Source organism: Hyaena hyaena, unplaced genomic scaffold, assembly GCF_003009895.1.
Source record: "Hyaena hyaena isolate Hyena2069 unplaced genomic scaffold, ASM300989v1 scaffold_10, whole genome shotgun sequence".
In the NCBI taxonomy this organism is placed as follows: Eukaryota; Metazoa; Chordata; class Mammalia; order Carnivora; family Hyaenidae; genus Hyaena; species Hyaena hyaena.
This window is the reverse complement of record NW_024080642.1, coordinates 7,935,834-7,949,476: the sequence shown is the minus strand read 5'-3', so window position 1 is coordinate 7,949,476 and position 13,643 is coordinate 7,935,834. Positions and strand designations below refer to the sequence as shown.

The window sequence follows — 13,643 nt, the reverse complement described above, 5'->3', positions numbered from 1 at the left end:
TTGTCACCTGTGCTTCTGACAGACCAGCTACAGATGGGAGGCTCCAACAATCCCCTCTTTGGGATCAACGAATTTGCTAAAGTATCTTTAACTCAGAGAAATAATTTACTTACTAGATTACTGGTTATTATTCAGCAGCAATCAGATGAAAGAGATGAATAGGGCAAGATATGTGGGAAGGAGCATGGAGCTTCTATGCTCTCTCTGGACATTGGTGGTGGTGTCACCAATCCAGAAGCTCTTTGAATCCCATCTTTTGGGTTTTTATTGAAGCCTCATTACATAGGCATGATTGATTAAATCACTGGGCGCTGGCGATTCACTCTCCAGCCCATCGCCCCTCTCCAGAGGTGGGAGTCGGGGGACAGCAGTGATGAAACTGAAAGTTTCAAGATTCCAGTCACGTGACTTGTTCCTCTGGATATTTGCACTGCAATGTAGCAGGAGAAAGATAAACATTTCAATAAATGGTGCTGGACAAATTGGATATCCAACTTTTGGAAGGAAAAACATCTTGATCTGTCTCTCACCTGATAAAAGTCAAGTCTTCATTGAGAGCATATTTAAAGGTAAAATATTGAAACCTGAAAGGTTTTACCTGCCCTCCTTGGGAGGGAAGATCTGAGCCCCAGAGGGCGCTATGCAACTGCCCACTGCCGAGGAAAATATAGGAGAATAGTGGCAAAGATTAGCAAAGATTCTTAAATAAGATACAAACAACACTATCTATAAAATAAAAATTGATAAATTAGAGTATTTTAAAATTAAAATCTCCTATGTTTCAGGACCCACCATTAGTTGAATAAAAGATAACCACAAAGTTAAAGATATTACTGGACACATCTGACAAAGGACTCCTAAACAGAATACATAACTCCTACAATCAACATGAAAGAGACAGGTAACCCAATAGAAAAATGAGCACAAGACATGAACAGATAATCTACACAAGATAATATACCTGTGGAGAATAACTACATGAAAAAGTGTTTAACCTCTTTAGTCAGCAGGGACATGCAAATTAAAACCACAAGATACCACCACCACACACTCACCAGAAATCCCCAATAAAAAGGATGGAAAACACCAGGTCAAGTTGAGAATGAGGAGCAGAGGTGCCTGCCATGGCTCAGTTGGTTGAGCCTCTGACTCTTGATTTGGGCTCAGATCATGATCTCATGACTCATGGGATTGAGCACTGCATAGGGTTCTGTGCTGACAGCATGGAGACTGCTTGGGATTCTCTCTCTCCTTCTCTCTCTGCCCCTCCTCTGTTTGCTTGAGTATGCACTCTCAGAAAGAAAGAAAGAAAGAAAGAAAGAAAGAAAGAAAGAAAGAAAGAAAGAGAGAGAGAGAGAAAGAGAGAGAGAGGAAGGAAGGAAGGAAGGAAGGAAGGAAGGAAGGAAGGAAGGAAGGAAGGAAGGAAGGAAGGACAAAAGAACAAAAGAAAGAGAGAGGGAGGGAGGAAAGGAAGGAGGGACGGAGGGAAAAAGGGAGGAAGTATGTGGAGCAGGGGTGCCTGGGTGTCTCAGTGGGTTAAGCATCAGGCTCTTGCTTCCAGCTCAGGTCATGATCTCACAGTTTGTGAATTCGAGCTCAAATTGGGTTCTGTGCTTGTCAACACAGTTGGCTTGGGATTCTCTCTCCCTCCCTCCTTCTCTCTCTCTCTCTGCCCCTCCCCAGCTCATGTGCATTCTTTCTATCACAATAAATATTTAAAAAACAGAATGTGGAGCAACTGGAACTCTCACTCACTACCTGAGGGAACATATAAATACTATGTTACAAACACTAGAGGAAGCTGTACAGCACTGCCTTCTAAATTCAATTAGTTTTCATCATACAGATCTCTCGTATCCTTGGTTAGGTTTATTCCTAGGTATTTTGTTTTTTTGTGCAATTGTGAATGGGATCAGCATCCCTCCTCATCAGGGAGATACAAATCAAAACCACACTGAGATACCACCTCACGCCAGTCAGAGTGGCTAAAATGAGCAAATCAGAGAACTCTAGATGCTACCGAGGATGTGGAGAAATGGGCACCCTCCCACACTGTTGGTGGGAATGTAAACTGGTACAGTCCCTCTGGAAAACAGTGTGGAGGTTCCTCAGGAAACTAACAATAGAACTCTCCTATGACCCAGCAATAGCACTGCTAGGAATTTACCCAAGGGATACAGAAATGCTGATACATAGGAGCACATGTACCCCAATGTTCATAGCAGCACTCTCAACAATAGCTGAAACATGGAAAGAGCCTAAGTGTCCATCAACGGACGAATGGATCAAGAAGATGTGGTTTATCTATACGATGGAATACTACATGGCAATGAGAAAGAATGAAATCTGGCCATGTGTAGCAACATGGATGGACCTTGAGGGTGTTATGCTGAGCGAAATAAGTCAGGCAGAGAAGGACAAATATCATATGTTTGCACGTATAGGAGGATTAGGAGGAACTTGACGGAGGAACAAGGGGGAGAAGAAGGGGAGAAATGGTGGGGGAAAGGGAGAGAGGCAAATCATGAGAGACTCTTGAATGCTGACAAAAACTGAGGACTGATGGATGGGGGGAGAAAGGCATGGAGGAGGGCACTTGTGGGGATGAGCACTGGGTGTTATATGGAAACCAATTTGACAATAAACTATTTGTAAAACAACAACAACAACAACAACAAAAAACAAAAACAAATGGAGTAGCTTTCCAAAACAGTTAAAACTGAAGAAAAAGGGGGTGCCTGGGTGACTCAGTCATTTAAGCATCCGACTTTGGGTCAGGTCATGATCTCACAGTTTGTGGATTTGAGCCCCGCGTTGGGCTCTGTGCTGACAGCTAGCTCAGAGCCTGGAGCCTGCCTTTGGATTCTGTATCTCCCTCTCTCTCTGACCCTCCCCTGCTCATGCTGTCTCTGTCTTTTCTCAAAAATAAATAAAACATTTTAAATTCAATTAGCACCTGCCCTGTCATCCAGAAAGTGTCCCTGCATAAAAGAAAAAAAAATGACTAAGAGGAGTGTGTAGCTGCACTATTCTTAAGACAAACACTGGAAACCACAAGTGCCCATCAATGGGAAGACAGATTTTAATGGCACAGTCACACAATAGAACTCTACACAGCAATGAACATGAACACTCTACAACCATATACAACAATGTGTGTGAATCTCACATATGTAATGTTGAGTGAAAGAAACAGACAAAAAAGAGAGTGCAAAAGGTGTACTTCCATTTCATGAAAGTACAAAAATGGGTAAACTAATTCATGCTCTTAGGAGTCAGGGTCTGTTGTCTGAGTTTAGTGAGTGACTAAAAGAACACAAGGCAGGATTTCTGCAGGGCTATCATGTGTTCTTTATCTGACTGCTGGTTACTCATGTTTGCTCAGTTTGTAAAAAGTCCTACCAACATTTCACAATTGGTTCATTATCCCAAAACGTCACGAACACCATTATTTTTCATTCTGTGTCCAATTGTTCTATTATCTGGAGTCACTATATGCCTTTCAGCTGTTGCCTCTTGCTTTCAGTATCTTATTTCCTGGTGTGTCTGCTTATCCTTGGCTTTGTGCTCTGAATTATATCTGAAAATATGACTGACAAAAACAATGGAAGTTGTTTTCCTACAAATAAGGCTTTCTTTGCTTTCTTTGACTTAGAACTCAGAGTCGCTAGCAATCTGGGATCCTGAAAGTTCAGTGCTTGAGATTTTCTGGAGCTCTGATGACTCAAAGCCAGGCTGTAGCATGTGTGTGTAGTTCTTTATTTCTGGATGAATCTAACTCCTAGGGCACCCTTTAGGATTGCTTGCCTAAGTGCAGTTGATTTATTCCTTGTAAACAAGATTCGTTTCCCAAGACCTTTGCATATAGGTGTTAACATTGGAGCAATTATCCAGGTTCATCTCAATAAGCTGCCTTGGGATTGCTTCCCCTGTGACTTTCCAAAACTGATAAATAGCCCTGGTGTGGTCCCAGTTCAGTCCCTACTTTTTTGATCTTAGGATCTGACAATCAGTTTTCAGATCCCCCATCCTCCTCAGGGCTTCCACAGCCTGCCATTCTGTCTCCTCTTTTGCATGGACTGCTTATTCAGTGGCCAATTCCTCTCTTCCCACCTTTAGCCAAAAGGACAAATCAAGTCCCATTCAGAAAGCAGTCTTAGGGTCCTTTATGCTCGGATTGAATTTTCATCCAATGCAGGAAGAATCTGGAGACAGAACCAGGCAACTCAGAGCAGCACAGAACAGTGTGGGTAAGGTCTGCACACCACTGGCTCACATTCTTTCCCTTTTCTCCTTTCTCATCTTTTCTCTGCCTTTTATCTCACAAATATACTCACAAACTTTGACAGTCTTCATATAATTTAATCCTTTAATATTTGAAGGTAATTAGCAATCCCTTCAATGTTTTCAGTGCTCTGCAGTTTTCAAAGTGCTGGCACATGCTCTGTTGCATGGGATTCCCAAGCCTTCATGGGTGGGATGAGGAGGCTCAGGGAGGTTTCTTGCCCTTCTCAAGGTCCTGCAGCTAAGGAGCCACAGAGGGGAGTTTTCCAACATCAAGCTGGACCACCCCTCCACTCCCTGTTCCCCCACACAGCTGCACTGCAGAGGGGTCTGTGTCTCTAACGCCATTTGACCACACAAGTGTTCAGAATCCATTGAGTCTTACAGACTCAGAACAGCATTTCTGTACAATCAGAATCACCAGGTGATTGCTAAAAAGGAACAAAATAGAACCAATATTTCTAGGAAGGGGACCAGAAAAGCTTTTGTTTTGTTTTAAAGTATCACAGGAGATTCTGATGCACACTAAAGTGTGGGGGACACTTTCCTTGAGGGCTAGAAAGCAAAGATATAATTCCCTCTGGGTGTCCTCTGATTTTTCCCAGCCCTCTTCCTTGCTTCCTTCATTCCCCCCATGAGGCAGATATCCCAGAGGGCCCTCAATCCAGGCAAATAGGCTGTTGAAAGAAGTAGTTTCTGATGAGGTCGAAGGAGATGAAAGACTTTTGTATCTATGGCAGAAACAGAGGTGAAGGCTTAGTGTGCTCAGGGTTGGGGTCACTCAGAGTCACCATGATGTTCTTTTCCATTCTTAGACCATTGGGGGTGGGGGGGAGTTGACTTGAAGTGATCTCTGGAATGAGTCCATCACTGCTCATTCTCACCGAAACTCTGCTTTCCCAAGAGGCAAGCAGCCCACCCCCTGGTGACTTTTTGTTTCCAGGTTTTCCACTTCCTCCCAGTTCTAGGCTAACAAAGCAAACATGTGGCTTGGAATTCCCAATCACAGCCTCATCCTGTCGCCAAACCATTCCATGACCTGGGACAGATCTCTTAGCTAAAACCCTCCCTTAAGTACTGAGAGAATAAATTATCTCATTCATAATTCTGAACCATAGGTGAATTTTATGGTGATAAGCAACAAATACGGGAAGCTGTTTGCACAGAAAGTCTCCAGAGACTGTGTAGAGTTACTCCCATTTTCACTCACGTGACAAAGGACGACCACATGAACACTCTATAGTTTGGAATCTTAAGTTAAAAGGCTCTTAACTATAATCTACTTCCACTAAATGCTTGCATCAGCTCTGAAACGATCACTGAGCCTACCATATTGTGCAGCCTGTTCAAATACCTTCTATGTTGAGAAATCACTTCCCCTGCTAATTCTCTTCATTGGCACAGCACTCAAGTCTTCTGGGAAATAGCCTGGTTATCTTTCTGTCTCTCTTTTGTTTTCTGGCTCCTGACCTGACCAAGTATGGGAAGTCCATAATGATACATTCTCTCTCTCTCTCTCTCTCAACCATGTAGACTGCACCAAGGGGCCAGCTACAAGTGAGTCTTCACTAGGACATCCTGGTCATTCCCTGCAGGCACCGTCATTCCCTGCTCCCATCTATGTGGTAGGCAGAGCCAGGCACAGGATGGAGGAGCAACTAAGTCCATGATACCTCTTTGTCCTGAGAGTAAGATTTCCTACTTTAGGGGATTAAGAGATAAAAGCTTGCAAAATGGTTAATAATAAGATTCCCTTCATGACCCCATAACAGCTCCTCCATTTACATATGGATTTAGGGTTGGAAAAGATCTATCTCCTCCAGCATTTGAGCTCTTCTCTAAACCCACAGTGAGGTAAGAATCATTACTTTTCCTTAATGCATGGCAGAGCAGTTAAGGCATGGAACTTAGAGGCAGAAAAGGGTAATCAAATTCCAGCTCCATGAATTACTCCTTGAGCAACACTGGGGAACTCATTAACCTTCTAAATCTTGGTCATCTCATCTATAAAATGGAGAAACAGAAACAAATTATGCTGTTCATGGAATAAATATAAGATCTTAATATACATAAAGCTTTCAACACTTGTTTAACCAACTACACAGTATAGGGGAGTTCTTCGCTCAAAAACAGTTGCATGGGGGCATCTGGATGGCTCAGTCACTTAAGTGTCAGGCTCTTGATTTCAGCTCAGGTCATGATCTCACATTTAGTGGGTTCGAGCCTTGCATTGGGCTCTGCTGACAGCATGGAGCCTGCTTGGGATTCTCTCTCTCTCCCTTTTTATCTCTCTGCCAACATCCTGCTTTTGCTCTCTCTCTCTCTCTCTAAAACAAACTTAAAAAAAAAGTTTTATATGTTAAGCTGGGACATGGACTCAAAGTTATGACTCAAAATCTCCTCCCACTGTACCAGTGACAGTGGGCATCTGGAAATTTAACTCTATCAATTGAGATAACGAATCCACTCATATGCTAAAGGCCAGGTTGGCCTCCCCCCTAAAACCAAGAGTCCCAAATTATTTTTATCTCATAGGTTATTCATTGTCCTCACACCTACATTTGTTTATCCTGCTACTACTTCAGAATCATCATGTTCCAGACCGAATTTGCAAAACAGGCCTATTTTCTTTGACACAGTGACTGATTTTCAACATAACTGCCTTTTTATCTGTACCTTCATGTATTCATTTAGTCTCTTGGGCTTATGACTCTTTCCCATTTCTTCATCTCAAATGCACTAAATGCCGACTATTCTATACAGTTCAGTTCAACCTTCATTTCTTTTTTATTATTTTTTTATCATTCAGTTTTGTATGATTTTTTTTTACAAATAGTTTATTTTCAAATTGGTTTCCATATAACACCCAGTGCTCATCCCCACAAGTGCCCTCCTCCATGCCCATCTCCCCTCTCCCCCCCAACACCCATCAGTCCTCAGTTTGTTCTCAGTATTCAAGAGTCTTTCATGGTTTGCCTCTCTCCCTCTCCCCCACTATTTCCCCCCTTCTTCTCCCCCTTGGTCTTCCGTTAAGTTCCTCCTAATCCTCCTATACGTGCAAACATATGATATTTGTCTTTCTCTGCCTGACTTATTTCGCTCTTCATTTCTTTTTCTAAATTGAAGTATAATTGACACACAAAATCTTACAGACTGATCTAACTTCCCAAAAATAGACAGTTGCCCCAATGCTATTTATTGAATAATGCAACTTTGACCTGTTATAACAACTCACTAAATCCCACATGTACTTGGGTCTGTTTCTAAAGCTTCTTTCCCATGCTATTGATCTGTCAGTCCAGCACCAGTACCACACACTTTTGGAATCCTTTATAGTTGGTAGACGAAGTACCTCCTTCTTAATCCCTTTTTTCCCCCAACTCTTCCCTAGCTTATTTTCATGCTTATCTTTATGTGAAATTTAGATTAGCTTTTATTTCTTAAAAACCCCATTAGGGGCACCTACGTGGCTCAGGTTAAGTGTCTGGCTGCAGCTCAGGTTATGATCTCATAGTTCTTGAGTTCAAGCCCCACACTGGGCTCTCTGCTGTCAACGCAGAGTCTGCTTCACATCCCCTGTCCTCCCCCTCCCCACTGTCCCTTCCACACTTATGCTCTCGCTCTCTCTCTCTCAAAAATAAATAAACATTAGAAAAAAACTCAGAACTTTGACTTTGAATAGGTCAATAGTAGACTTTATATCTTTGTAATATTTCAGTTTTCCATTTGGAATCTGGCATATCCATCCATTTATTACATTTTTGCTTTATGCCTCTCTGGAGGATTTGAAGATCATGCCTATTTCTTGTAATATATTAATGCATAGATCTATTTGTTGATAATTTAGATGCTATTATTTCATACTATATTTTAGCCTTATTTTTCCTGATTATTATTTACATATAATAATAGACAATATTTGTTGAGAGTTCACTGCATGCAAGCTCTCTGTGTTAAGCGATTTACTACTTAATTTTCTTCCCTCCTGACCCATTTTTCAAATAAGGAACTGGAGTCTCAAAGACTCTTTAGGAGCTCAGATAAGTGGCCGGAGGTTTCACACTTAGTAAGAGGCAGCACTTGCCCTTAAATTCCAATGTCTGACAACAGTCTTAATCACTGCAGTGTATACTTATGAGATCACCATTAGCTTTGAGTCTTTTCATTGTGTGATTGGCCACTTTACTGAAATCCCTTTTTATTTCTAATGGCATTTCAGTTCATTATCTTTGGTTTCCCAGATAGATCGTTCTCTCGGCAAATAATAATAATTTTTCTTTTCCCTTACAATATTTGTCCTTATCTCCCTCTTTTGCCCAATTGTCGAATATCCATTTCCTATAATGCATATATTTATTTTAAATATCACTCTAAATCTATGCAATACCAAAACTATAACGTACTAATCTTCAAGTACTTCAAGAATATGATAAGCTGATAGAATTTAAAATAAGACATACATTACTTCTATAATATTGAGTATGTCAGATTAAAAATCCCTAGAAAGACTAAGCTGCATAAAGATTTTCCATGTTATGCTTTTCTTTGTTGTTACTTCATTGCTCACATTAAATACACACACACACACATATATATATGTATATACCTCTTCTTTGTCACCAACACAATCCCCAAGACATTAGTGAACCTTCAGTCTCAGAACAAAGCCATCTCCTATGCAGGGTGTCTGACACAGCTCTACTTCCTGGTCTGCTCAGTGACTCTGGACAACTCCATACTGGCCACAAGGGCATATGACCACTCTGTGGCCATCTGCCACCCCCTCCACTATGTCACAGCCATGAGCCCTGGGCTCTGTATTTTGCTCCTTACCTTGTGTTGGTCACTTTCTTCCTTCTATGGCCTCCCCCTCCCTCTCCTCATGACCAAAGTGACATTCTGTGGTTCCCAGAAGATCCACTACATCTTCTGTGAGATGTATGTTCTGCTGAGGTTGGCCTGTTCCAACACCCAGATCATTCACAGTGCTGATTACCACAGGCATCTTTATCTTCCTCACCCCCTTTGGGTTCATGGTGATATCCTACATTCGTATTGTCAGAGCCATCCTCTGAATACCCTCAGCCTCTAGCAAATACAAAGCCTTCTCCACCTGTGCCTCTTATTTTGCTGGCCTCCTTTTTCTATGGGACGCTTTGTATGATATATCTGCAGCCCCTCTAAACATACTCCATGAAGGACTTGGTAGTGATGTATGCTGTGGTGACCCCCATGATGAACACTTTCATCTACAGCCTGAAGAACAAGAACATGAATGGGGCTCTGGGAAGACACCTAGGGAAAGGCTTCCAGAGGTTGACATGAGGTAACTTGGAACAATGAAGGGAACACTGTATAACTTTAGGCCCCCAAATCTTGTATTTGTTTCACCTCTACTCAGGTTACTAAGATACAACAATTTTAAGTATGTTTCTTTTCTTAAAAAATCTCTGAATATATGAATTAAATCTGATCTAATTGCAGGGAAAACATCATGAAAGGAAATCTCAGCAGACCTTTCTTGATTATAGGTTGGTTAGGTGGACAGAAGAGTAATGAAAAAGTGGAGGATCTGAACAACATTGTTGACATTCTTGATCTGGACTTATGTGGAATTTATATTCAATGATTAGAGATAGAGTATTTTTCTTAGGCACATATGGAATATTTGTAGGAGTTCTTAGGTACTGGGCTTCTCTCTCTCTCTCTCTCTCTCTCAACAAATATCAAGGAATAGAAACTGATCATCCAAACTCAGTTGCTTTGGATGTGAATGACAGAAAGGTAAATAGAGACTCCCAATTTTTTGGACATTAGGAGGCAAAATGCTGGCTAACTCAAGGTTAAAAATGAAATTAAAATGGAAATTTGAAAATATCTACCATTTATAGTAATGGAGACATTGCATGTCAAAACTTGTAGGACATGGCAAGCATGAAGCTTTGAGGGATAATTACAATCTCAAGTGATTATAGAAAAAAAGGAAAGCTTCATGTTTGTTGAGCTAAGTGTCCTCTTAGGATTCTGGAACAAATGAACAATGTAATGAATGCAGGGAAAATAGAAAGAAGAAGACAAAAAATTGAGAATAGAAACAATAATACAAAATATAATAGGATCAAAAAAGTTTGGTTCTTTAAAAAAATAAGGTGCACAAGGGAAGAAGAGAGAAAACACAAATAAACATTATACTGGGAAAAAAGAGCAATAAACCTAAAGATAAAATAGAGATTAGAATGGTTAAGGAGGAGGAGTGAAAATGGTGGAGGAGCATGGAGTCCCTAAAACAGCCAGATCAGCACCAAACTATGTTGAACACTTAGGAAATTGATCCGAGTATTAACAGAACAATCTGCATAACCTGAGCCACAGAACTCGGCAGGTACAAGGTGTGAAGAGGTGAAAAGTGGGGGAGAGAAAACTCATGGAGGGCAGGGAGCTGATTTTGTGAAGAGAGGACAGAAAAAGGGAAGAGGGACAATGTGGCACACCAGGAGGGTACAAGAAAGGCACTCCCCCAAAAGTAGCAGGAGAGAAAGAGTGAAAACACTTGCAGGTACTGAACAAGAAATCTGTTCCCCAAAACCATTGACAGGAAGAAAGGAGAAGGTTTCAATACCACCAGGATTGTATAAACAGCAGAGCCCGGAGTCTGAAGTTTCAGAGCTCAGTGCCTGTCAGTGCTCTAGTGAGGAAGCAGGGCGAATCACCAGGAGCAGGCAGTGGGGTCTGCGGGGTCTGTATGCCACATGGGAAAAAGTGATTCCCATGCTTGGAGTGAATCTGTTACAAGCCATACAGCCTCCCCACAGGCAAAGTTCCCAGCAGACCCCAGAAAGGAGCCACGTTGCTGGTACTGGGACAAAGATGCCAGAGTGCGGTAAATCCGACAGTGGCTGTGTGTTTTGATTTGCCGCAATCTCTGAACCTCTGCCTCTGCTTGATCACATGAACATTTCCTGGGGCAAACTGACACCGGCCATTGCTCAGGGAGACTCTCTCCCATAGGGTTGGCACTGGTCCAAGCTGTGGGGGGGTCTCTGAAGCATCGGGTTTTGAAACACAATCCCATCTGAGCCAAAACTCTAGACAGAGGTGCTGCCTTGCAGGTGGACAGCTTGGACATAGAGTAGAGGCAAGGTGGACGGAGGCGTGCTTGATCGCAGGTAAGTGAGAGCTCAAAGTTCCTGTGTGAGAGACTAGGTGAAGCCACTTCCACCTCTGCTATGCACACACATGTGCAACACAATGATCCACCCCAGTAAACTAAGCAGCGCCACCTAGTAGAGAATGGAGCCATTGCACCAAGCCCTGCCCAACTGCGCCCTCCAAGCACATTCCCCTAGAAGACAAGCACAAGTCATTCCACCCGCTTAGTACTATAAGAACTATAGAAGGCTTCAAAGTTTCGATTCTAGGGGAAACTGGATGTAACTTCATTCGGGTTTCTTTCTGTTTGTTGGTTCATTTATTCATTTTCTTTGCCTCTGTTTTTGCTTAAATTCTTTCCTGTTTTTTCCTTTTCTTTCTTTTCTTCTTCATTCTTGGATACAGAAAGAGAAACTTTTACTTTTATTTTTTTACTTTATTTTTTATTTTTTAAACATTTTTATTCTATTTCACTTTATTTCATTTTATTCTATTATATAATGTTTGAATTTTTAATTTTTTCTTTCTCTTTCTTTCCTTTTCTTTCCCTTTTTTCTCTATTGTATCAAGCTCCTTTCAATGAGCAGACCAAAACACACCAAGGATCTAACTTCATTCATTTGACTTTTTGTTTGGTTTAATTTTTAAATTTTTAAATTTTACTTTATTAATTTTTTTCTTCCTCGAAAATGACAAAAGGAAGGAATTCATTCCAACAAAAAAAAAGAACAGGAAGAAAAGACAGGCAGGGGCTTAATCAACACAGATATAAGCAAGATAAGTGAACTAGAATTTAGAACCATGATAATAAGAATACTAGCTAGGGTTGAAAAGGGCATAGAATCCCTTTCTAGAGAGATAAAAAAAATAAAATCTACTCAGGATGAAATTAAAAATGCTAAAACCGAGATGCAATCTCAAATGGATGCCATGATGAAGCAAAGTAGTGAATCAGCAATTTAGAAGATAAAATTATGAAGACTAATAAAGCAGAAAAAAAAGAAGGACACAAAGGCAAAAGATATCAATACAAAGCTTGGAGAACTGAGTGAGTTATTAAAAAGGAATACATTCAGAATCATTAGAGTCAAGAAGATGAAGAGAGAGAGAAAGGGGCAGAAGATTTTTATCAGCAAATTATAGCAGAAAACTTTCCTAATCTGGGGAAGGACACAGACATCAAAATCCAAGAAGTACTCCCATTAGATTCAACAAAAACCGACCATCACCAAGGCATATCATAGTCAAAATCACAAAATACACAGACAAGGAAATAATTATGAAAGCAGGATGAGAAAAAAAAAGTCCTTAACCTATAAAGGAAGACAGGTCAGATTTGCAGCAGACCTATCCACAGAAACTTGGCAGGCCAGAAAGGAGTGGCAGGGACCCTGGTGGCTCAGTATGTTGAGTGACCGACATTGGCTCAGGTCATGATCTCACGGTTTGTGGGTTCGAGCCCCACATCGGGCTCTGTGCTGACAGCTCAGAGCCTGGAGCTTGCCTCAGATCCTGTGTCTCAGTCTGTCCCTGCTCCACTGGCACATGCTCTTTCTCTCTCTCTCTCAGAAAATAAACATTAAAACTTTTTTAAGTGTTTTGTTTATTTTTGAGAGAGAGAGAGAGAGAGAGAATGAACAGGAGAAAGGCAGAGAGTGAGGAAGGTACAAAATATGAAGCAGGCTCCGGGCTCTGAGCTGTCAGCACAGAGTCTGACGTGGGGCTTGAACCCACAGACTGGAGATTCAAAAAAAATTTTTAATATGTCCACAAGATATGCAAAGAAAGTTTTAGACAAAACTCTAGATAAGAGAATATCCTTGATAAAGTAGTAAAATTATTTTATTAAATATCAAGCCTTGATGATGCATCTTTTTAATATTCTGTGTGATGAAATGGGAGGCAGAAGATGAAGCACGTCTGCATCCCCAAGTACAATGGTTGTCTTGAGAGGAAGTATTTGTGTGGTTGTTTTGAGTTGGAGCTGAACTAGCCATCTCATGGAATGCCATTTTAATTTGAAAGAATAAACTGAAACTGATTATTCAGAGTTGGGTATTTGGCATGTATTGTCTTACATATTTGGACTTTCAAGCAAATCTAAGAATTATGGAAAAATTTATGTCTGTTATGGTGAGCTCAACAGCTTCTCCATGTGTTAAGCCTTTTATATGATGAGACCAATGATGAGGCAGTGTCAGACAGACAGA

At 41.1% G+C, this 13,643-nt stretch overlaps 1 pseudogene; it reads left to right on the top strand.

The window, feature by feature from the left end:
• The first annotated feature begins 8,896 nt into the window (after window positions 1-8,896).
• LOC120246342 lies at window positions 8,897-9,359 on the top strand (annotated as a pseudogene).
• Window positions 9,360-13,643: the final 4,284 nt, after the last annotated feature.